The sequence below is a fragment of the Ranitomeya imitator genome, chromosome 5 (assembly GCF_032444005.1).
Source record: "Ranitomeya imitator isolate aRanImi1 chromosome 5, aRanImi1.pri, whole genome shotgun sequence".
Classification (NCBI taxonomy): domain Eukaryota; kingdom Metazoa; phylum Chordata; class Amphibia; order Anura; family Dendrobatidae; genus Ranitomeya; species Ranitomeya imitator.
The window spans coordinates 352616458-352641437 of record NC_091286.1 but is presented as its reverse complement, the minus strand read 5'-3'; the positions used below and the strand labels follow the sequence as shown (position 1 = coordinate 352641437).

Below are 24980 nucleotides of genomic sequence, written 5' to 3'. Positions count from 1 at the left end.
CATGCCATCTTTAAAAAGAGCTAAAAAGCACAAAAGATGAAACAGGGAATCCAGAGTCCTGACATAGTGCTGACTATTGGGTTGCCTCTCTGTTAGGTCCATGTTATAAAACCAAATTTTGCCAGACGCTTCCCACCCTGGAAAGTGACCCGCGAAAGCTGAAGTATTGAAACACGCTTTTAAGCAACCTTAAGAGAGGTTTTCCCCAAGACAGCAGTGAAGCACACGGTGCACATGGCAGTTCTAGACTTTCAGCGTTCGGCACCTCAATTCATCAACACCAAAACATTACCAGCAGCAGTAGTGTAAGTGGAAAAAGCAATTTCTGTGCATCCTTTGACACTATTTTTAGACCAGCTCGTAAACCAATACAAGAGAGTCCAAGTCTTACACATGGTGAACAAATGGAGAGGATGCTGCAGGAGTATCTAGAACTGAATATCAATATCATCAGGGAGGGTTTGGACCCTTTTCACATTTGTGTCTTCAGCACTGCCTGTGGTATCCTGATGGATAAACGCAGCCGGCTGTCCCCTGAAAGTGTAGACTGCTTAACTTTCATCAACATGAACAAATGGACTTTTGCACCCCAATCGCAGACTGTACAGACTAGACGATGTTGCATTTTTTAGTATGCTGCATTAATCTTGCGTAACTGCACTCTGTGATATGTTTAGTGTGGCTTATTCTTTCATGAGTTGTTTACAAGTTTATGACCACTTATAAAATGTGTTCAAAGTGCTGCCAATTGTGTTGGATTGTCAATGCAACCCTCTTCTTCCACTCTTGACACACTGATAGCAACACTGCAGAAGAAATGCTAGCACAGGCTTCCCGTATCCGTTGCTTCAGATGCTGCACATCTCGTATATTCAAATCATAGACAATTGCCTTCAGATGACCCCAGAGATAAAAGTCGGTCAGATCGGGAGTCCTTGGTGACCATTCAACTGGCCCACAATGACCAATCCACTTTTTAGGAAACTGTTCATGTAGGAATGCTCGGACCTGACACCCATAATGTGGTGGTGCACCATCTTGGGTGTCAGGTCCAAGCATTCCTACATGAACAGTTTCCTGGAAAGTGGATTGGTTGTCGTGGGTCAGTTGAATGGCCACCAAGGTCTCCTGACCTGACCTCCTTAGACTTTTATCTCTGGAGTCATATGAAGGCAATTGTCTATGATTTGAATATACGAAATGTGCAGCATCTGAAACAATGGATACTGGAAGCCTGTGCTAGCATTTCAGTGGGTCAAGAGTGGAAGAAGAGGGTTGCATTGACAATCCAACACAATGGGCAGCACTTTGAACACGTTTTAAAAGTGGTCATTAACTTGTAAATAACTCATGAAAGAATGAAGTTATGTTAAAACTAAGCACACCATTGTTTTTCTTGTGAAATTCTTAATAAGTTTGATGTGTCACACGATTCTCTTCCCATTGAAAAAAATAAAGTTGGATCCAATATGGCCAACTTCAAAAAGGCCGCCTTGGTCACCACCTATCTTGAAAAGTTTTCCCCCTCTCATATAATAATGTGCCACAAACAGGAAGTTGATATCACCAACCATTCCCATTTTATTTAGGTGTATCCATATAAATGGCCCACCCTGTATATTATTACTGTAATTATTCACAACTGACTCCACAATATATTGATATGCATGAAAAACATTAATGCAACATGTGTAACATAAAATGAATAAATTGCATAGCAAAAAAGCATAGAAAACTAAGAGTTAATGATTTGAATTCTCTTATTGCCCTTGTGTTATAAATATGTTTACTGTTATTCTCTTTTTATATGTACTAAATAATATGGTGAAAAATACTGAACTGATAAAACAATGTTGCTTTAATCATTGATTGTAATGCATCAATCATGATTTTTAAGATACGTTAATTATGTTTTAATATTACAGAATAACTAACGCAATGTAACACAATGTGAACTCATAGACTTTAAAAATTACTAAGTGAGACAAAGAAGGTAGAATCATTAGTTCTGGTCAAATAATATATCATGTCATTTAATGGAAACCAAATGATAAATTACTTGGCTTGTCACCTCTGTTAGTTGATATATATTACAAGCTCACACAAGGTTTTTATTAGTTACCTAATTGCTTGCATTTAAGAAGAGCCTTCATATAATCTACTCAATCAATATGAATACATGGAATGTATTTCATTCAAATATATTGGAGTGTCAGTGCTGCTAGAGTAGAATATAAATGGTATAAGGCCTCAAATAGAATTTGATGTCTACGTGGAATACTTTATGAAAATTTTATTTTACCAGTGTAAAAAAAATAGCACTTTGTGCTATTGTTATGGTAAATATATAGTCACCTTGACAGTCATACATTTACATATATTTTCAGCACATTTTGTGACATTTACAAAAAGGAAAAGGTGAAAAATTATAAGAATTATTTTGTGTCTTTGAAAAATTCCCATGTAGCTCTTTCAAACAAAGGTTGAGAAATATGTTCTCATGGTCATTCCATTCCTTCTTTACAGAGAAATCAGAGTTTGAACTGAGTCTGGAACTTTTTTAAAGAGAGTTCTGAGACAAAAAAAATGGTCATTTTTAACCTGTGCCAGAGGCGTATCTAGTGGGGGGGGGGGGGGTGGGGCAGCTGGGGCATGTGCCCCGGGTGCAGCAAGACGGGGGGCGCATTCGGGCCACCTAATGTGATCGTCCTCTGTGTCAACTCTGACCGGCTGCATTCTGCCACCCCTGAACTAGTAGTTGGCTGTCCTCTGTGCGGTCTGTCAAGCTGACAGCTGGCACAGAGAAGCTGCAGTGTGCCAGTTGCCGGTGTTCAATAGTAATAGCATCTAACAGATGCGAGTACAGTTGAAGCTCTGACCGCTGGGAGAGAGTGATGCCAGCAGCGAGATCAGGTCATGTGATCTTGCGGCTGTAGTCACTGGCATGCGTTGCAGAAGCGAACACTGGTGGTAACTGTTCCAGTGGAGCTGAAGACACCGAAGATTAAGTGCACAGGGGGATTTAGTGTGGGGAATCGGGATGGGAGATTTGAAATGGGAATAAGGGGATTTGGAGTTGGAATGGGGTGATTTAATGTGTGTGGGGAGATTTGGAGTGGGGCTGGGGGCATTTAATTTGTGGTGGGAGATTTGGAGTGGGGATGGGGGAATTAATGTTTGGTGAGAGATTTGGAGTGGGGATTAAATGTCTTGGGGAAATATGGAGTGGTAATGGTGGATTTAATGTGTATGGGGATATTTGTTGTGAGGGGGGATTTAATGTGTGGGAGGAGATTTGGACTGGGGATGGGGGATATAATGTGTGTGGGGTGATTTGGACTGGGGCTGGGTGGGTTTAATGTGTGTGGGGAGATTTGCACTGGGGATGGGGGAATTTAATGTATGGGGTGGAGATTTGTACTTGAAATGAGGGATTTAGGGCATGTATGAGGAAACAGTATAGGGGCATGTATGAGGAAATAGTATAGTATGGGGGATAGGTGCAGACACAGTATGGTGGGTGGGGGGGATGGGTGCAGACAATATGGTGGGTGAATGTGGGAATGTATGAAGACATAGTATGAGTAGTTATGGGATGATTGCATGTGGACACAGTATGGGGAGATAAGGTGATGGGATGTGTGCAGACACAGTAAACTGAAGTCAAGGGTATGTGTGAGCAGGCAGTATAGAGAGTGAGGGGGTAAATATATGAGATGACAGTATGGTAAACAGAAGAGATGTGAGAGGAGACAGCATGAGGAGGGAGGGGTATAGTGTGAGGAGACAGTATGCGGAGAGAAAAGTGAGTGGGCAGAGTAGACACTGAGCAGTGGGGGCATAGCATGGGGGAACAATGCAAGGGTACAGCCAGGAGGAAACAGTATACCAAAGAGGAGGGGTGTGATGAGAGGGACCAATATAGAGACTGGACCCTATAGGGAGGATACAGTGTGAGAGGACAGTGTGAAGAGAAGTCCCAGTATGGAAAGGAGAGGTCAGTGTGAAGAGCATGTACCATAAGAGGAACAGTGTGGGGGTCATATTTTGTGCAGACAATTTAGTGAGGTGCAATTATTTATACAGGGGCTCAGCATAGGGCAGATATTTTTGTTCAGGAGCATTATAATAATACTGCTATCTTAAGGCATCATATGGAGATTTGCAGCAAAAGATGGGAGAAGATGGAAGTCTGCAGAGACAGCTGTGGATGAGATAACTCATCATGGGGTCTGAATAAGATGAAGAAAAGAAGAACGACTCCAGAGACAACGTCATATATAAGGTACTTGGATGTAAATATTATTTGTGATACTGACTAATTTTCATGTTTTTATTTACAGTGGGAAAAAAAGTATTTAGTCAGCCACCGATTGTGCAAGTTCTCCCACTTAAAAAAATGAGAGGCCTGTAATTGACATCACAGGTAGACCACAACTATGAGAGTCAAAATGAGAAAACAAATCCAGAAAGTCACCTTGTCTGATTTTGCCAGATTTATTTTGCAAGTTATGGTGGAAAATAAGTATTTGGTCACTAACAAAAGTTAATCTCAATATTTTGTTATATATCCTTTGTTGGCAATGACAGAGGTCAAACATTTTCTGTAAGTCTTCACAAGTTGAAGACTCGGATCAGTGAATATTTACACGATATAGGGAAGTCTGGTGAGTCTGTTCGTTCAGTGTCGGCAGCCTCCAGGCATTTCATTACTCAGCATTCTGGTAGCACTAAAAGTTTCCGTGCTTATGGAATAGAACGAGTTAACAAACCAGTGCGGGGAGGGGATTCCAGACGCTGTCTACTGATGCGTGAGGCATTTTGGATTTATCACCTGAGCACTCGCTTCCCTGCTGGTCTCAACAAACGCAATGAATTGATGTATCATTACTAGTGTCCCTGTCATGAGCATGTGAAACTAACGTGTGTTTTTCTTATGTGTTTAATGTGTTCACACAAATTTTAATGTATATGTGTATTATTTTTCCTTCTTTGTTTTATATTGTTTTTGCTAATGGGATTCTTTCCTGTTATGTGATTTTGAGACTGTTGTCTATTTGCTGGTGGTGGCTATATAGTATTCCTGGTTTTATTCATTTGTAGCTCTGACAAAGATCTGCAAAGATCGAAACGCGTAGCTCGTTTCCTATTGTGCTGTGGAGAGTTATTCAGCTTACGCTTTTATCATGTATCAATAAAGGACTTAATTTTAAACTTTGGAGCTGGAACATACCCCCCTTTTTCGTCTTTCTATTTATACTACGTGGATCAACGTGGAAGTTCCGTGCACCTGCTGTAGCTGCCTGGTGAGCTGGCTTTTTGCTTTTCTTTATGTGTCTACAATTTTGATTGCCGTTGCTCCGAGGAATTACTCCCACGTGAATGTTTTGCATATTTTTTGCTCATATTTAAAGCACATGTATTAGGAAAAAGGAATTTTCCTTGAAAATTTAGCTATGGCTACTGATCTATGCCGAGACAGATCTCAGAAGGCAGCACACGTGTTTTCTCATGATACTATTGACTCTAAAATCACACCAGACTTGCAGGACGGTGTGAACAGTTTAGAGAAATTGCTTTCACAAGAGACCAAAGTGTGGTGGGACCAAACTACTTTGAACAATTACCTAGCTAAGGATATGGTTCCGCGTGGCTTGCGTATAAAAAAACTACCCACCACTGTGTATTCATCTGACTTTATGGAAGAGTGGAATAATATCTTGAGCAATTGCTCGCTGAATTTAATGAAACTTATTGTCAAACATGAGGATATCAGACTCAAGGAAATACAAATACAAATGGATGATGTGAATTCGTCCTTAACCCCTCTGTGACCTTAGACGTACTATCCCGTCGAGGTGCCCTGGGCTTATCTGACCCTGGACGGGATAGTACGTCATAGCCGATCGGCCGCGCTCACGGGGGGAGCGCGGCCGATCGCGGCCGGGTGTCAGCTGCTTATCGCAGCTGACATCCGGCACTATGTGCCAGGAGCGGTCACGGACCGCCCCTGGCACATTAACCCCTGGCACACCGCGATCAAAGATGATCGCGATGTGCCAGCGGTGCAGGGAAGCACCGCGCAGGGAGGGGGCTCCCTGCGGGCTTCCCTGAGACCCCCGGAGCAACGCGATGTGATCGCGTTGCTGCGAGGGTCTCACCTCCCTCCCTGCTCCCTCCAGCCCCGGATCCAAGATGGCCGCGGATCCGGGTCCTGCAGGGAGGGAGGTGGCTTCACAGAGCCTGCTCAGAGCAGGCACTGTGAAGCCTGCAGCGCTGCATATCAGATCAGTGATCTGACAGAGTGCTGTGCAAACTGTCAGATCACTGATCTGTGATGTCCCCCCCTGGGACAAAGTAAAAAAGTTAAAAAAAAATTTTCCAAATGTGTAAAAAAAAATAAAAAAAATATTCCAAAATAATGAGAAAAAAAAAAAATATTATTCCCATAAATACATTTCTTCATCTAAATAAAAAAAAACCCAATAAAAGTACACATATTTAGTATCGCCGCATCCGTAACGACCCGACCTATAAAACTGTCCCACTAGTTAACCCCTTCAGTAAACACCGTAAGAAAAAAAAAAAAAAAACGAGGCAAAAAACAACGCTTTATTATCATACCGCCGAACAAAAAGTGGAATAACACGCGATCAAAAGGACAGATATAAATGACCATGGTACCGCTGAAAGCGTCATATGGTCCCGCAAAAAATGAGCCGCCATACAGCATCATCAGCAAAAAAATAAAAAAGTTATAGTCCTGAGAATAAAGCGATGCAAAAATAATTATTTTTTCTGTAAAATAGTTTTTATCGTATAAAAGCGCCAAACCATAAAAAAATGATATAAATGAGGTATCGCTGTAATCGTACTGACCCGAAGAATAAAACTGATTTATCAATTTTACCAAACGCGGAACGGTATAAACGCCTCCCCCAATAGAAATTCATGAATAGCTAGCTTTTGGTCATTCTTCCTCACAAAAATCGGAATAAAAAGCGATCAAAAAATGTCACGTGCCAAAAATTTTTCAATAAAAACGTCAACTCGTCCCGCAAAAAACAAGACCTCACATGACTCTGTGGACCAAAATATGGAAAAATTATAGCTCTCAAAATGTGGTATTGCAAAAAATATTTTTTGCAATAAAAAGGGTCTTTCAGTGTGTGACGGCTGCCAATCATAAAAATCCGCTAAAAAACTCGCTATGAAAGTAAATCAAACCCCCCTTCATCACCCCCTTAGTTAGGGAAAAATAAAAAAAAATGTATTTATTTCCATTTTCCCATTAGGACTAGGGTTAGGGCTAGGGTTAGGGCTAGGGCTAGGGTTAGGGCTAGGGTTAGGGCTAGGGCTAGGGCTAGGGTTAGGGCTAGGGTTAGGGCTAGGGTTAGGGCTAGGGCTAGGGTTAGGGTTAGGGCTAGGGTTAGGGCTAGGGTTAGGGCTAGGGTTAGGGTTAGGGCTAGGGTTAGGGCTAGGGTTAGGGCTAGGGTTAGAGCTAGGGTTAGGGTTAGGGCTAGGGTTAGGGCTAGGGTTAGGGCTAGGGTTAGAGTTAGGGTTGGGGCTACAGTTAGGGTTAGGGTTTAGATTACATTTACAGTTGGGAATAGGGTTGGGATTAGGGTTAGGGGTGTGTCAGGGTTAGAGGTGTGGTTAGGGTTACCGTTGGAATTAGAATAAGGGGTGTGTTTAGATTAAGGTTTCAGTTATAATTGGGGGGTTTCCACTGTTTCGGCACATCAGGGGCTTTCCAAACAAGACATGGCGTCCGATCTCAATTCCAGCCAATTCTGCGTTGAAAAAGTAAAACAGTGCTCCTTCCCTTCCGAGCTCTCCTGTGTGCCCAAACAGGGGTTTACCCCAACATATGGGGTATCAGCGTACTCAGGACAAATTGGACAACAACTTTTGTGGACCAATTTCTCCTGTTACCCTTGGGAAAATACAAAACTGGGGGCTAAAAAATAATTTTTGTGGGAAAACAAAAAGATTTTTTATTTTCACGGCTCTGCGTTATAAACTGTAGTGAAACACTTGGGGTTTCAAAGTTCTCACAACACATCTAGATAAGTTCATTGAGGGGTCTAGTTTCCAATATGGGGTCACTTGTGGGGGGTTTCTACTGTTTAGGTACATTAGGGGCTCTGCAAACGCAATGTGACGCCTGCAGACCAATCCATCTAAGTCTGCATTCCAAATGATGCTCCTTCCCTTCCGAGCCCTCCCATGCGCCCAAACGGTGGTTCCCCCCCACATATCGGGTATCAGCGTACTCAGGACAAATTGGACAACAACATTTAGGGTCCAATTTCTCCTGCTAACCTTGGAAAAATACAAAACTGGGGGCTAAAATATAATTTTTGTGGAAAAAAAATATTTTTTATTTGCATGGCTCTGCGTTATAAACTGTAGTGAAATACTTGGGGGTTCAAAGCTTTCACAACACATCAAGATGAGTTCCTTAGGGGGTCTACTTTCCAAAATGGTGTCACTTGTGGGGGGTTTCTACTGTTTAGGTACATTAGCGGCTCTGCAAACGCAATGTGACGCCTGCAGACCATTCCATCTAAGTCTGCATTCCAAATGGCGCTCCTTCCCTTCCGAGCCCTCCCATGCGCCCAAACGGTGGTTCCCCCCACATATGGGGTATCAGCGTACTCAGGACAAATTGGACAACAACTTTTGGGGTCCAATTTCTCCTGTTACCCTAGGGAAAATACAAAACTGTGGGCTAAAAAATAATTTTTGTGGGAAAAAAATTTTGTTTTATTTTTATGGCTCTGCATTATAAACTTCTGTGAAGCCCTTGGTGGGTCAAAGTGCTCACCACACATCCAGATAAGTTCCTTAGGGGGTCAACTTTCCAAAATGGTGTCACTTGTGGGGGGTTTCAATGTTTAGGCACATCAGTGGCTCTCCAAACGCAACATGGCGTCCCATCTCAATTCCTGTCAATTTTGCATTGAAAAGTCAAACGGCGCTCCTTCCCTTCCGAGCTCTCCCATGCGCCCAAACAGCGGTTTACTGCCACATATGGGGTATCAGCGTACTCAGGACAAATTGGACAACAACTTTTGAGGTCCAATTTCTTCTCTTACCCTTGGAAAAATAAAAAATTGGGGGCAAAAATATAATTTTTGTGAAAAAATATGATTTTTTATTTTTACGGTTCTGCATTATAAACTTCTGTGAAGCACTTGGTGGGTCAAAGTGCTCACCACACCTCTAGATAAGTTCCTTAGGGGGTCTACTTTCCAAAATGGTGTCACTTGTGGGGGGTTTCAATGTTTAGGCACATCAGTGGCTCTCCAAACGCAACATGGCGTCCCATCTCAATTTCTGTCAATTTTGCATTGAAAAGTCAAACTGCGCTCCTTCCCTTCCGAGCTCTCCCATGCGCCCAAACAGTGGTTTACTGCCACATATGGGGTATCAGCGTACTCAGGACAAATTGGACAACAACTTTTGAGGTCCAATTTCTTCTCTTACCCTTGGAAAAATAAAAAATTGGGGGCAAAAATATAATTTTTGTGAAAAAATATGATTTTTTATTTTTACGGTTCTGCATTATAAACTTCTGTGAAGCACTTGGTGGGTCAAAGTGCTCACCACACATCCAGATAAGTTCCTTAGGGGGTCTACTTTCCAAAATGGTGTCACTTGTGGGGGGTTTCAATGTTTAGGCACATCAGTGGCTCTCCAAACGCAACATGGCGTCCCATCTCAATTCCTGTCAATTTTGCATTGAAAAGTCAAATAGCGCTCCTTCCCTTCCGAGCTCTCCCATGCGCCCAAACAGTGGTTTACTGCCACATATGGGGTATCAGCGTACTCAGGACAAATTGGACAACAACATTTTGGGTCCAATTTCTCCTGTTACCCTTGGTAAAATAAAACAAATTGGAGCTGAAGTAAATTTTTTGTGTAAAAAAGTTAAATGTTCATTTTTATTTAAACATTCCAAAAATTCCTATTAAACACCTGAAGGGTTAATAAACTTCTTGAATGTGGTTTTGAGCACCTTGAGGGGTGCAGTTTTTAGAATGGTGTCACACTTGGGAATTTTCTATCATATAGACCCCTCAAAATGACTTCAAATGAGACGTGGTCCCTAAAAAAAAATGGTGTTGTAAAAATGAGAAATTGCTGGTCAACTTTTAACCCTTATAACTCCCTAACAAAAAAAAAAATTGGTTCCAAAATTATGCTGATGTAAAGGAGACATGTGGGAAATGTTACTTATTAAGTATTTTGTGTGACATATCTCTGTGATTTAATTGCATAAAAATTCAAAGTTTGAAAATTGCGAAATTTTCAAAATTTTCGCCAAATTTCCGTTTTTTTCACAAATAAACGCAGGTACTATCAAAGAAATTTTACCACTATCATGAAGTACAATATGTCACGAGAAAACAATGTCAGAATCACCAGGATCCGTTGAAGCGTTTCGGAGTTATAACCTCATAAAGGGACAGTGGTCAGAATTGTAAAAATTGGCCTGGTCATTAACGTGCAAACCACCCTTGGGGGTAAAGGGGTTAATACAGTTTAAATCGTTATCACAGTTTGAGTCTCTCATTAACAAAATGCATGAAAATGTTTCAGTATTAGAGGAAGATATTATGGAAAGAAAGAAGAGGAAGTTCACCAGAGATCTGAACGATTATGCCACCAATAAGGTGTATGAATGGGGACAATGGGAGAATTTGAATAGAACCCCGAAGTCCATTTTAAAACGCAATCAGACTCACCGCAGGCATACAGCAGCGAAATCGCATGTGAATTTCACCTCGTCTGATCCAGACTCTTCAGATAACAATCCTAGTGTATCAGATGTATCTTTAAATGACACAGCAAATATGGGAAGAAGGAAATTTTTCCGCCACTCAAAAAACGCCAAAGACGCGGTGGTAGGAAACACCGCAGGAAATCAAGAAGTTGTCACCCGCAACAGGAAGCGTCTTTTCAAGTGAATGAAAATGTTTTGAATTTATCGTCTCATCCTCTAACTCAGGATCAACTTGCAGTTTTATCCTTAGGATTAAATTTTTTTCCAAGTCAAAGGTTTGATTTATTTACCACTCTTCTGGATATAAATAAATTTATACGTAATCTAACTATTAAAAAACACTTTTTGAATAATTCAGAGGTTCTGGACATCCAGCATCAGGAACATGAGGATACTGCACATATTAATGAATTCCGAGGTTTGGATTTTCAAGATCAAATTTCACTTGTCACCTTGCAGACATTAAGTAACGAACATTTATCTGATGAAGCAACAATTGATCAATCCCACAATTTCACCACTAAAAATCCATATTTTTATCCCATCCAGTCTAGATCTGATTGCATGGACAGATTCCAGGAGGTGTTGGAGCGAGAATTAAAAATCTTAGATGATGATGTAACCTCTGGTAGAATCAGGTCTACAAGTAATTTTTCGCGCAAGCAATGGGATGCTTTACAGCAATTGCAAAATAATAAGGACATAATAATAAAAATGTCCGATAAGGGTGGAATTGTGGTGGTACTCAATACAATAGATTATCATTCTAAGATCATGGAACTTTTATCGGATGTGACAACATATACGGAACTTAAGGTTAATCCATCCAATGACTTTAAGAATAAAGCAGACAAAATAATAGAGGAAGGTTATAGCCTTGGTATTCTAACAAAGAAACAGTTCGATTATTTGGTGGTACAAGATCCCATCTGTCCCATTTTGCACGGACTACCAAAAGTGCACAAGAAGGAAGCTATTCCTCCTTTGAGACCAATTGTCTCAGGAATAGGCTCAGCCAATGAACATCTTTGTGAGTGGGTGGACTCGCTTTTGCAGCCTCTTGTGGGTAGAATCCCAGGCTATATTAAAGATTCAAAGGAAGTTTTGGGTTTATTTGCAGATAAAAAATGGACAGCTGAATCTACATGGCTCTGCTGTGATGTGGTTTCGTTATACACATGTATTCCCCACAGTGTAGCCATGCAAGGTCTCAAATTCCATCTTGATAATTTCAGCAATTATTCCATAGATTTGAAACAATATATTTTGCAAGTTACCTTTTTTCTCATGACACATAACTTTTTTACTTTTGATTCTCGTTATTATTTGCAGCGATCTGGAGTGGCCATGGGTGCCAAATTTTCACCTTCTTTGGCTAACCTTGTCATGGCTTTTTGGGAACATAATTATATATTTTCAGTTTCTAATCCTTTTCGTTCACAGATTGGTTGGTATGGCAGATACATCGACGATTTACTTATTATTTGGATCGCCGAGGTATCTGCCATACCTGACTTCATTAGTTACATCAATTCAAATGGGTATAATTTACGTTTCACATATAGACATGATCAGAAACAGATAAATTTTTTGGATTTGAGTTTGACTGGTGATGCTGATCAGATGATAGAGACTAGAACCCATCACAAATTTCTCAGTGGCAACACCATACTCCATGCTGATAGTAATCACCCTGTGCACACCATCCAATCTATCCCCGTTGGGGAATTTACAAGAATTAAACGAAACTGCAGTAATAAGAACATTTAAAAAAATGAAATAAATATAGCTTCTGGTAAACTAAAAAGCCGCAATTATCCATATTGGATGCTGATCAGGGCAGAGAAAATTGTTGCACGAAAAGATCGTGATGATTTAATTATACCTAAAACATCAATTTCTTCTGCACCTATTTCTGCCAAAACAAATAGTAAGCCATATATCTGTTTTCAGTTTAGTTCTCAGTTTAACCAAATAAAAAATATAGTTAATAAATTTTTACCAATTTTGTATGAAGACAGCAGTTTGGCCAAAATTTTAGATACAGGAATTAATGTAATATCAAGAAAAGCCCTCACTGTTGGGAATAGGGTTTCACCAAGTATGTTTTGTTCCAGTATAAATAAGAATAAAACCTGGTTAAATTATACGGGTTTCTATAAATGTGGCAGCAATAGGTGTAAGACGTGCGATCATGCATTAGTCACAAAGACATTTGATGATTCTAGTGCTTCCAAGTACTTTAATATAAAGGGGTATATTAATTGCAATACTGTTTCAGTAGTATATAAAATTGACTGTACAATTTGTAACTTATCTTATGTTGGCTGTACCTCTCGCAAGTTGAAGACTCGGATCAGTGAACATTTACACGATATAGGGAAGTCTGGTGAGTCTGTTCGTTCAGTGTCGGCAGCCTCCAGGCATTTCATTACTCAGCATTCTGGTAGCACTAAAAGTTTCCGTGCTTATGGAATAGAACGAGTTAACAAACCAGTGCGGGGAGGGGATTCCAGACGCTGTCTACTGATGCGTGAGGCATTTTGGATTTATCACCTGAGCACTCGCTTCCCTGCTGGTCTCAACAAACGCAATGAATTGATGTATCATTACTAGTGTCCCTGTCATGAGCATGTGAAACTAACGTGTGTTTTTCTTATGTGTTTAATGTGTTCACACAAATTTTAATGTATATGTGTATTATTTATCCGTCTTTGTTTTATATTGTTTTTGCTAATGGGATTCTTTCCTGTCATGTGATTTTGAGACTGTTGTCTATTGGCTGGTGGTGGCTATATAGTATTCCTGGTTTTATTCATTTGTAGCTCTGACAAAGATCTGCAAAGATCGAAACGCGTAGCTCGTTTCCTATTGTGCTGTGGAGAGTTATTCAGCTTACGCTTTTATCATGTATCAATAAAGGACTTAATTTTAAACTTTGGAGCTGGAACATACCCCCCTTTTTCGTCATACACTGTTGGTGGTATGTTGGCCCATTCCTCCATGTGGATCTCCTCTAGAGCAGTGATGTTTTGTGCATGTCGCTGGCAAACAGACTTTTAACTCCCTCCAAAGGTCTTCTATGGTGTTGAGATCTGGAGACTGTCCACTCCACGAAATTCATATGCTTCTTACAAAGCCACTCCTTCATTGTCTTGGCGGTGTGCTTGGGATCATTATCAGACATTATTAGACATACTGATAGGGAATCTAGATTGTGAGCCCCATCGGGGACAGTGATGATAATGTGTGCAAACTGTAGAGCGCTGCGTAATATGTTTGCGCTATATAAAAATAAAGATTATTATTATTATTATTATTATGTTGAAAAACCCATCAACATTTCATCTTCACTGCCCTTGCTGGTGGAAGGAGGTTTGCACTCAAAATCTCACAATACATGTACATGGCCCCATTCATTCTTTTATGACATGGATCATTTGTCCTGGTGTCTTTGCGGAAAAATGGCACCCAAAGCATGATGTTGCCACCCCCATACTTCACAGTAGGTATGGTGTTTTTTTGCATGCAACTCAGCATTCTGTCTCCTCCAAACATGACGAGTTTTGTTTCTACCAAACAGTTCTACTTTGGTTTCAACAGACCATATGACATCCTCCCAATACTTTTCTAGATAATCCAAATGCTGTCTAGCAAACTGCAGATGGGCCCGGACATGGACTGGCTTAAGCAAGGGGACATGTTTGGCACTGCAGAATCTGAGTCCCTGGTGCCATAGTGTGTTACTGATGGTAGCCTTTGTTACGATGGTCCCAGCTCTATGCAGGTCATTCACTAGGTCCTCCCATGTGGTCCTGGGATTTTTGCTCACCGATCTTGTGATCATTTTGACCCCATGGGGTGAGATCTTACATGGAGCCCCAGATCGAGGGAGATTATCAGTGGTCTTGTATGTCTTCCATTTTCTTATTATTGCTCCTGATATGGAAATTTGGGTTGGATAAATCTACCCGTGTGTGCTGCGGCCGCTCCCAATTGTTTTTGAGCCCTTAAAGAATGAGTCTGACACGTGGTGACAGCTTGACATTCAATCAAAGACTGGAGATTTATTTCCTGATACATAGGTTTTATAATAACATATAGAAAGGTGTGGTTGGGGCGGTTAGTTAATTAACATACAATTCAGTTATTGGTTATCTGATATATATGGAATATTGTGATTAATGCACATATGACTGATGATTATGCAACTAATATGAAGTTCTCGGTATGTAGGGCAAAGTTGAGGCATCTGACCAGGACTTAATACATTTGGTACTTGTTGATCTGCCATTTCAGAAGACTCAGCGGTATCAGTCCCGAACATATGGTCCAAATTCCCGTCTTTAAGGTGTTTGAGACATAGCGGAAAGTACCGAGCATAATCTGGCCTAGCTCATGTGGTAAAGTTGAGCAATTGATTATAAAGTAGCTGAGTAGATAGATATATATTTGCTTTTGTGTAAGTATATGTGATTTAAAGGAATATATATATATGATTTAAAGGCGTATACATGCAAGTGAGATCTACATGATATACATATTTCTATCACAAGCCCCCCTTAGATATCACTTGCCCTAAGCCTAGCCTCTTGTCCCAAAGCGCTGCAACTCTATTGTGCTGCCGGCGATCCGACGCAAACCTAGTGTCTACGCCCTACCCCGTACAGTCTTTCGCAATGAGCGATCAGGCGATCTGTCCCTAAACGGGGGTAGAAAAATGCATGGTCTCATATTGGCGACTCTGTGCGATCAGTTCCACATATTCGTCGTCATCATGATTGGAGGAGCCATCAGGTGGGTGAATCTGAATTCGGATAGGTTCATCCAGGAGGAGATGCGGCATCAGGTTTGTTGTTTCCTTTACTGTTTTTTTCCATCATCCTGCGGATACAAGGGATTACGCAGCAACCAGAAATTATCACAAGAACAAAAATAACAAGTATGGCTGCCCCAATCTGTGCTAGCATCCTTTGCCACCCACTCATCCACCCAAAGTACTGGTCCCAAGGATCTTTCACTCCTGAATTCTGTTTCAATTCCTCAGATAGCTCAGTGAGTTTCTGTATTGCCACTGTGACTTTACCATTGGGGCCAGTATTGTCTGGGATGTAGGTGCAACAGGTGTCTTTGATCATCTTACAAACACCCCCTTTTTCAGCTAGTATCATGTCTAAAGCCATTCGATTCTGGAATGCCATGATGGAAGTGGGGCCCAACTGGTCTGCCAGACCTTTCAGAGCATCTCGGGTGTAGTTAACAAATCTCTGCTGGTTGTAATACACATAATTTATCCAATCAACATTTTTGTTCACGGTTATTATTGGCAATAATGATTCAAATCCTGCCTTAATCTGGTCTCTGGCTTTGAATTCATCAGGTACCCCCCTGGGTACACCTATGGTGTCTATATAAACATGTGGGTCGAAGCTGCCTTTTGGAGAACTTGCCCTTTTTGTCCTGTTCTTTGCAGTACTTGGTGTGAACTCATGGGTGTAGGGAAAAAGGTGGAAGGGCATCAGAACTTTTGCCAGAGCACATTGGCCTACCCAAACACCTTCCAGTCTACTACGGATTTTCATGTCACCACAGATCCAGTATATGTCACCCAGGGAAACCACATGATTAACTAGGTTGTCAGTGATGGTACTGTATTCTGAGCAGAACCCCTCGGTGAAGTTTTTTACATCCCTGCCAGTCCCTGTGCGTGTATAACAGGTGTAATTACCAGGGTATATTGTTATTCCAGTCCCTGAGGGTGTGTCTTTAGTCATGAGTGGGTATTTAGACTTCCAATCTTCACAGGATGCGGAATGAGATGAGTTAGTGTATATGCTGAGGAAACAGGCCCGCTGGGATTCTGGGATGTCGAGTGGCACTGTGCCCAGGTGGGGTCTGGCTCCGGCACATGCATAACAGCCACTCCCATTATGTTGTTGGGCTGTGTATCGTACCCATTCCAGCCAGTAATTGGTTTCAGAAAACCCAGTCTCTACTGCTAAAGTCTCCTAGGGATCTCCTGAGTCACATTGGGCTTGTCAGCTGCATTTGCCAGTTTGAATTTTCCTGTGTACTGTACGGGGGGTTTGCGCTCACCACTTGGGGGTGTGCTGCTCATTATATAAGTACCAGCGTCACCTGGGGAGGGGTTTTCAATGCTAAGTATGAGTCTATTGCATTCTCCTCTGGTGATGCACCCCTTCCTGAAAGCCTGCTTTGTAAGGCGCATACGGTCAATTAGTGATTTGCCATCTTTATCTTTCTTGTTTAGGGCTAATGAGGGTTTGTATCCCCAACTCTCACCAGTGTTCCAGGCCGCTGCTCCCCAATATTCACATTTTTCCCCCCAATATTTATCTGCAACACAAATATATTGAGTCCCACGTCCCAAGCTGTCCAGCAGTGTGGATGGGCAGCGTACCACATCGCAGTAATCAAACAGGTATGTAATTATGTGAGCTGATGTATCGAACCAGAAAATGGTGTAGTCCCCATCTTTGGTGATCTCCCCTCCCGGGGGGGGGGCACGTGGAGCTTCTGCCCCCAGAATATGTATCACACAGAGGATGTACAGGATCATTCTGGCTTAGGCGTATCTTCTGGTACGGGAGCCTTCTTGCAGTGTGATGCGTGGATCCAAGTGGGCCTTCCCTCTAGTTTCACAGAGGTTGGTGTCGTCAGCAGCACTTGGAAGGGACCGTCAAATCTGGGGTCGAGCGTTCTCCTCACAAACTTCTTCACCAACACCCAGTCTCCTGGTTTCAGGGAGTGCGAACCGGGTACCGATCCTGGATCTGGTAATGAAGAGAAAACTCGAGAATGGACATCAGCTAGTTTTTTGGTCAACTGAATTACGTAAGCAGACAAAGTATCATATTGCATTGTCAACTGCTGAGGGAAAAATACCCCTAACCGAGGGCTGGACCCAAACAGAATCTCATGAGGTGACAGCTTTTCTGGGCCCCGGGGAGTGTGCCTGACACTAAACAGTGCGATGGGGAGTGTCTCATGCCATGGTTTACGTGTCTCTTGGGCAACTTTTAACATCCTGTTTTTGAGTGTCCCATTCAGTCTTTCCACTTTCCCGCTACTCTGGGGGTGGTAGGGAGTGTGTAGGCCTAAGTCTGACCCTACTGCTGACCAGATCTCCCTTGTGAGGTTTGCTGTGAATGCGGGCCCCTGATCACTCTCTATCACTTCTGGGACCCCGTATCTGCACACGATCTCTGAGAGTAGCTTCTTTGCAGTAGTCTTTGCTGACTGATTCCTCACTGGGAAAGCTTCTGGCCATCCTGAAAATACGTCCACGACCACAAGGGCATATTCGAATCCCCCACTTGGCGGCATCTGGATGTGGTCTATCTGGATCCTCTGGAAGGGGTACAGCGGTCTGGCGAAATGATGTGTGGGAACTTTCTCCATTCTTCCAGGGTTGCATTTGCTGCAGGTTAGACAGCTGCTAGTGAACTTGGCTGTTAGGGTGGAGATCCCTGGAGCGAACTAGTAAGCACCAATCAGATCATTCATCTGTGTCTTTGATCTGTGCGTGGGCCCATGTGCCCACTGGACCACCATAGGGTACATGCTTCGGGGTAAACAGGGTTTGTAGTCCATTGAGTATACTCTTCCTTCTTGATGTGTTGCACCCTTCCGCATCCAATTCTCCTTCTCCTCCTTTGGGGCTTGTTCTTGCAACTTCTTGAATAGATCCCAAGACGTCATCTCATCTGGTGTCTTGTCCTCAGTTGCCACGTAGTAACCGTCCGGCTCTACGACCTCTCCCATTTCTCCATACTGTCTTCCTTTGGCGGCTTTTTTGGCTGCCATATCTGCCATGTTGTTGCCCCGTGCCTCTACTGTGTTCAGTTTTCCATGTGCTTTGACCTTCAGTACTGCCACCATTTTTGGGAGTTGGAGTGCGCTCAGTAGGTCTTTAATAGCTCCATGATGCTTTACGGTTGTTCCGCTTGCTGTGATGAAGTCTCTTGCAGCCCAGATGGGTCCGAAGTCGTGTGCTATGCCATGCGAATACCTTGAATCGGTGTAAATGTTCGCAGTTTTGCCTTCTGCAATCTGGCAAGCCTTCGTCAGCGCTATCAGTTCTGCTTCCTGGGCTGACAGGCTAGGTGGCAGACTCCTGGACCACAGGATTTCTTGATTGCTGGTCACTGCACATCCCGTGTGAAATCTTCCTTCATCATCTGCAAATCTGGAGCCATCTACATAGAGGATCAACTCTGGGTTGGCCAGTGGCTCTTCTGCCACATTGGGTAGTCCTGCTGTTTCCTGTTGCATGATGCTGAAACAATCATGATCATCCGGTCGGAGCAAATCCAGATCCTTGTGGAAGGTATCATGCAGATTTTGATCTGGAGGGTCCATATCTGTATCACCCCTTGGGAGTGGGAGTAGAGTGGCTGGATTGAGGACTGTACATCTGGAGATGGTGACGTTGTCAGGCAGTAGTAGTGAGCACTGTAGACGAAGATGTCTTGCGGTGGAGAGATGTTTTGGCTGGGTTTGATTGAGAATTGCTGAGATGTCATGTGGAGCCAGGATTTCCAGTGGATGTCCAAGAATGATGTCAGCTGTTTTGTCCAGGAGGGCGTGTGCTGCAAATACTGCTCTCATGCAGGAGGGGGCTCCCCTTGCAACTGGATCCAGGCGAGCTGAAAAATAGCCTAGAGGTCTCTGTCTTCCCCCGTGAGTCTGTGTCAGGACTCCAGTAGCATGGCCTTCTTTCTCCATCAGGTAGAGACGGAATGGCTTCTCGTAGTCAGGTAGGCCTAGTGCTGGCACTGAGACTACTGAGTCTTTTAGCTTCTTGAACGAACTGCAGGCCACATCTGTTAGCAGGAACGGGGTTACATTAACGCAGTCATACAGAGGTTGCATTAGGACTGAGGCATCAGGGATCCAGGCTCTGCAATACGAAACCAGACCAAGAAAAGCTTGTAGTGCCTTTGGAGATATTGGGGGAGCCATCTTCTCCACTGTGGTCTTCCGGTCATCTGTCAGGTGTTTAGTCTGGTGAGCAATGCAGTGCCCAAGGAATGTAACTCGCTTCAGACACTACTGGACTTTGTTCTTTGAGACCTTGCAGTGTTGTTTCGTCAGGTAGAGTAGGAGAGACACGGAATGTGCTTTACACGTGTCAAAGTCAACTGCACAAAGGAGTAGATCGTCCACGTATTGTAGCAGGGTCACTTCTGCATGTTCTGTGATCCAGTTGGCGAGAACTGTGGACATTGCTTTGGTGAATTGCGAGGGGCTGTTCTGGGCCCCCTGGGGCATCACCGCCCATGTGTACTGTGCCCCCTGATGCGTGAAGGCAAACAGGAACTGGTCATCTGGATGGAGGGGAACACTGAAAAAAGCATTTGCCAGGTCGATCACCGTGAACACTGTTGCCGTGGAAGGCACATTTGAGAGCAGGGTGTGTGGATTTGGCACAATTGGAGTTTCAAATACTGTAGCGTCATTTACCGCTCTTAGGTCATGTACCATTCTAAACTTGGCTGGCTCTCCTTTTACAGTCTTTTTCTTGACAGGGAAAAGCGGGGTATTGCAAGGAGAGGTGCAGGGGACAACGACCCCTATTTCCAGGAACACCTTCAATTGGTCTGAGACAGCTTGACTCTGTGCAATGGACAAGGGATACTGGGCCTTACGAGGATATGGAGTACCTGGCTTGAGCGATACCCGCACCGGGGCAACCTGAAGTTTTCCCACATCTTGGGGTCCCTTAGACCATAGACTTTCTGGTACTACGTCCAGTACCTCCTTGGGTAGGCCTTCATGGGTTGTTTGAGGTTCCTGTAAGGCTGCCAGCATGACTGACTCTTCCTGGGTCAGAGGTGAAGAAAGGGTCACGGTCCCATCTTCCTGGAACACTATGGTTGCTTTTAGTTTCTGTAGAAGGTCTGCCCCCAGTAGGTTGAGTGGGCAGGTTCTTGACACCACAAACTGGGACAGGATAGAGTGTCCTGGCTGAGTGCACACGCTCAGAGGCTTTGTAAGCTGAGAATTTCTGACTTGACCGTCGATGCCTACGCAAGACACAGAGGATTCTGATAGGCAGGTAGGGTCAGGGAGTTCCACATGTCTCATCACACTTCTGGCTGCACCAGTGTCCACAAGAAAAGACCTGACAACGCCATCCACTTTCAGGGTAATTTGAGGGGTTGGTCCTGCTGAAGGGGTTTTGCATGTCAGGAGCGTGGTGTCTTGCGGACCTGGCTTGCCCCTGTCCTATGGATGGGGCGCTTCACTGTCCACCTTGTCTGCTCCTCGGCTTGCTCCTCTGGGCAGGGTCTTGGGTTGTGATGGAGCTCTGCACCGGCTCTGGTAATGACCCAATTTGCCGCAGTTGAAACATCTGACGTTCCTTCTGTCTCGGTATTGCGGTGGCTCTTCAGAGTCTATGGCTGCCATAAGGGGTGTTGTCTTCCGCACTCCTGGTTGGGACTCGATCCCTTTGGCTACGGTGAGCAGGGTGTCCATTGCTATTGACCTGTACTCGGGTCTAGCCACTATCAGTGGCTTCTTGATTGGTTCTCTGAGTCCATGCACAAAGGCCTGTGCCAACATCTGCCTGTGTATCTGATCATGAATGGTGAAGCCCAGGTCCTGGAAAACCTGCATTACTCTGCCATGAAACTTCTCCACAGTCTCTGTCTTCTCCTGACTCATGTCATGTAAGCTGAGGGCCTGTCCGGCCAGCCTGCCTTTGGCCCACTCTTTGAGTTGTTCAATCAGCTTCGGCCCTGACTCCCAGGCATGTACGTCTAAGTCTGCTGAAAGCTTGAAGTGTTCTTTCATGATTGGCCAGAAGGCATCACCTGCCTTTATCTCCATCACTGCCCACAGATCATTCCAGGTGGCTGCATATGTGCGCTGGTTCTGCTGCATTCTTCTGTAGAATGGCATGGGGTGCATCTCTGGATCTGGAAGATTGTTGAGGATACTGGTCACCTGACTTGGGGTGAAGTGCACATAGTGTAATGGTGGTGCTTCTATCTGCCCCTGTCTCCTAGGTGCCCGTGGGTTTTTCTTTCTAGTACTGGGTAGCATGTATGAAGTCCCCTCTTCATCCTCATCAGAGGAATAGTTGTGATAGAGTGCACTGGGGTCATGCAGTGGCTGATAAGCGGTCTTGGATATTGTCTTTTTGTGAGAGGATGTGTTCCCACCCTGCTGAGGCTGTGGAGGATTATAGTTCCATTGTGGTGTGAATGTTGGCTGCTCTGACCGGGGATACTGATCACCATCTGATGCCTGTCTCTCCCCCCCTGTCCCCGGACCTGAGCTGCCTGCTGCTGGGTTTGCCGGTGGGAAGCCTGCTGCGGCTTGGGGGGTGCCTTCTACTGGGGGATCTCCACCTTCCTCCCCCGATACCATGACTGTCAGAGGCTGGGCTGTATTGGGAACATAGAATGTGCCTTGTGCTGTGAGCACTGGATACAGAGACACCACACTGCCTGGACTCGGCACCTGCCTGACAGGCAGCAGATCAGGAGAAGGAGAGTGTGACATAGAGTGAGATATGAGGTGCGCAGAAAGCGGAAATGAAGGGTGGGAGGGAGCAACTGAGTGAGGAAAAGATGGGTGATTCAGAGGAGGGGGAGAGTGCTTCAGAGAGAGAGAGGAGATGAAAAGTGTGAAGGAGGTGGGTGTGGTGTAGGAGGAGGAGGTGAAGAAGAAGAAGGAGGGTGTGGTGTAGGAGGAGGAGATGAAGAAGAAAAAGAAGAAGAGTGTGGTGTAGGAGGAGGAGGTGCGGAATAATGAGAAGGGTGAGGAAGAGAATGAGGAGGAGAAAGAGGTGGAGAAGAAAGAGGAGGAGGAGAGGGCAGTGCAGAAGACGGAGAGGAAAAAGATGGAGGAGAAAGACAAGAAGAGAATTCCTTCTTCTTTGATGCAGCCCATGCCGGCATTGTCAGAGTAACAGTGCCATCTCCCTGTACCAAGTTTGGGCGGGGCGCACCACATGCTGAGCAAGTCTCCCTGTACAATGGATTCTGCTGGGTGCAGACTGCACACACCCAATATTTTTCATCCCCATATGGGGGAGGTGCTGATGGTTTAACACCTTTCCCTACTTTGTACACATAAAAATCACTTCCTGACTCCTTCACATATCTTTCAGTGCTCCCTAAACGTTGTAAGTCTGTAGCCACCTTATACCATGCTGTTGCAGTGGGCAGCAAGTTAGTATCAACTAGCTTTCCTTTCTTTCTTTTTAAGACATCATGCCACTCTGCAGCTCTAAGCCTGCCTCCCTGATGCATTTCACATACTTTCATGAGCTGCCTGTAATTCTTCACATATCTGACACCTTCATGCTCCGCTACTATTTGAGGAGCCGTTTTCTCATCAGGAAGCAAAAAGCTCTCCTGTTGCTTGGCCAAATTATTCCCCATTGCAAAAAGAGAAATAAAAAACACAACAATAAAAATATCTCAAGTAGGTAAGTATATAAAAACACGAAAAGTAGAAGAAAAAAGGGAGCTTTCAAAAAATTGATGCAAGATGTTGAAATCAAAACATAAAAGAACCCTAAAAAAACTGGGTACACGATCCAAAACTCAGGATCTTCACAGAGAAGGAAGAAAAATAAATAAATAAAAACCCCTTTTAAACAAAAAAATGAAGAGGCAGAAAAGAGAAGAAATTTTGAAAAACTTAAAAGTCTAAAAACTTAAAAAATGCAACAAAACAACAGAAAATAAAATAAAATTAAAACGGCTTCTCTTCTCCCCCCCTTTTTTTTTTTTTTTTTGTACTCTGCGCTTAAATGCAGTCAGAGACACACTTCCCCTTGCTGTTATACCAAAAATCATGTATGTCACAGCAAAAATGATAGATATCATTTAGTTTCACCTCTTCAAATAAATGTCATATATATGCAAAAACAGAAAACTTAGCAACAAAAAGAAGAGGGGAAAAAAGACAAAAAAAACGGTGGTGGCCGTGTGATTTACAATGCATATATTTCTCCTAACTGCATGGAGGAGGGGAAGTTCTAAATAGAGAACAGACGGGGAGAGAGAAGGAGAAAAAAAACAACTTTCTTTTTCAATTCTACACAGTTAAGCGACAATACATGACATTAACAGACAAAGAACATTGACATCCAGGAGATTCGACACCCTCTTTATTATTTTGTGACACGTGCAGGAAGCTCTGGGAAACAGACTACTGCCAATCGCACTGAGCACACCTATGCCCAGGCCACCTGAGTGAGAAACACAACAGGTGGGATTTCTACCACCCCGGTCCAACCTATCTAACTAGATAGTCGGCACTACGGGAATCTGCAGTAGCCCTCTAAGTTATCACTACCCGTGCCTGGAGCCTGGGGCCAGCTGCCCCGGGACTAACTGTCCCTCCTATGCACGGGAATCCTGCAATAACTTATCGAGCGATTTGACTTCCTGCGGTCTGTTACCCAGCAACCACAAACAGTCACTGTTCCTTGCTTCTCCCGGATGTTACACAAACACAGAACATATACACGGCACACAGCAGACACCTCGACTTATATCCCAGGGTTTAGGTTCAGACTCGGACTTTTTACACTACCTGGGAATGCGGTGGTGACCACACCTGACTGGCTAAAGGTACAGACCCGGACTGGGCACAGGGGACATTCAGGTAAGATGATAGAATTTTCTTACCTTACTCTGATGGAGCTGCAGTCTCCGTCCCGTGGGCCAAGGCCGTGGCCCGCACCCTCGTCTGTGCGGTCAGCTGGATCCCCTCCTGTGATATCTTCGTCCGAGCCGTTGGGCGCCACTTGATATGGAAATTTGGGTTGGATAAATCTACCCGTGTGTGCTGCGGCTGCTCTCAATTGTTTCTGAGCCCTTAAAGAATGAGTCTGACACGTGGTGACAGCTTGACATTCAATCAAAGACTGGAGATTTATTTCCTGATACATAGGTTTTATAATAACATATAGAAAGGTGTGGTTGGGGCGGTTAGTTAATTAACATACAATTCAGTTATTGGTTATCTGATATATATGGAATATTGTGATTAATGCACATATGACTGCTGATTATGCAACTAATATGAAGTTCTCGGTATGTAGGGCAAAGTTGAGGCATCTGACCAGGACTTAATACATTTGGCACTTGTTGATCTGCCATTTCAGAAGACTCAGCGGTATCAGTCCCGAACATCTGGT

General features: G+C 43.6%; 1 long non-coding RNA gene across 1 annotated transcript; it reads right to left on the bottom strand.

Moving 5' to 3' along the window:
• Positions 1-14826: 14826 nt before the first annotated feature.
• On the bottom strand, positions 14827-24688 carry LOC138637644 (uncharacterized). The gene is made up of 2 exons (XR_011312418.1): positions 24469-24688; positions 14827-17586 (listed from the first exon to the last, which is right to left on the bottom strand). It is a non-coding gene; the product is annotated as an uncharacterized lncRNA (long non-coding RNA).
• Between the last annotated feature and the right edge of the window lie 292 nt (positions 24689-24980).